Raw genomic sequence first — 1,493 nt, 5'->3', positions numbered from 1 at the left:
AACGCCTGACACGTCCCCTGTCGTCGTTACTATGCAGGAAAGCACGCGTGCTCTGCCTCGACAGGTGAGATAAGGTGAGAGAGGAGACAGCTGTGGGAAGAGACATGTGATAGCCGTGACAGTTAAACACGCGAGTGAGTAAACACACAAAGAACACAGGACTGCAGTGCCATCGCGGCACAGCGCGATAAGCACTTTGGCACGGTGGAAAAATCAACGGCGGAGATGAATTAACGAACGCATTAGAAAGTTATAACGCGCTATAAATAATCAATTGATATATGTATATATGTATATATGTATACATATATATATATGTATATATATATGTGTGTATATATGTATATAATGTGTGTGTGCGTGTGTGTGCGTGCGTGCGTGCGTGTGGGCGTGCACGCGCGCGCGTGTGTGTATAAACAATTATATATATATATATATATTTATTTAGTTAGTAAACATCTTAATTAACTGTTTGATTATTATTTAATTATTATTTAATTAATGCTTAATCGCGAGACACGACCAGGAGCTATTTGCGGTGACGCTATATCGGCTCGCTAGATGGCGCGGCCGGCTCGCCCGCGCGTGACACACACACACACACCCCTGCGCGTCTGCAGCCGTCGCTCAGTACGTGACGGGCAGAAGACAGCGAGACAACATGCGAGCAACGTCGGCGTTCCTTGTCGCTCTGGCCGTCTGCGTGGCGGCCCCCGCTACAGGTAAGGTAGAGTAAAAACACAAGTAAGACACAGTAAAAACACAGGTAAGGCGCGGTAAAAACACAGGTAAGGCGCGGTAAAAACACAGGTAAGGCGCGGTAAAAACACAGGTAAGGCGCGGTAGAAACACAAGTAAGGCGCGGCAGGTGAAATCCGAAATGCAAAACTTTAAAACTTTTTTTTTCTCGTAAAGGTGAATAAAATGTTTAATAAACAGACGAGATGATACGTAATATGAGAGATTCCTAAAACTTTACAACGAATTTGTGAAGAAAGCGCGTAAACGGCGTTTTGTTAAAGAGGTGCGAAATTTTTTCACGAGTTATTCTTCACGCGAGGCGCCTTGTACGTGTCAATCCAAACGACGTACTATCTCTTACGACGCAATATCTCCTAGGACGTAGTATCTGCTACGACGTACTATCTCTTACGACGCCGTATCTGCTACGACGCAATATGTCATACGACGCAATATCTGCTATAACGCAATATCTCTTGCAACGCAGTATCTTTTACGACGCAGTATCTCCTATGACGCAATATCTCTACCACGGCTGCTTGCTTCCGACCATCTCATTCTTATCTCCTTTTTTCTTCTTCCCTTTCTACTTCCCTTTCTCCTTTATTTTCTCCTCCCTCCTTCCTTTTTATCTCTTGTGTTGTTTTGTTTTTGTAATGACGGCTTTTTTACACTTTAAATTCTATCGTCAACATTTTAAGATTTTACCGTAACATGGTAAAATCCTATTACATAGCCTAGTAAACATAGCC

This window comes from Priapulus caudatus, unplaced genomic scaffold, assembly GCF_000485595.1.
Source record: "Priapulus caudatus unplaced genomic scaffold, Priapulus_caudatus-5.0.1 Scaffold2229, whole genome shotgun sequence".
NCBI classification, from domain to species: Eukaryota; Metazoa; Priapulida; class Priapulimorpha; order Priapulimorphida; family Priapulidae; genus Priapulus; species Priapulus caudatus.
This window is presented reverse-complemented; position numbering follows the sequence as displayed.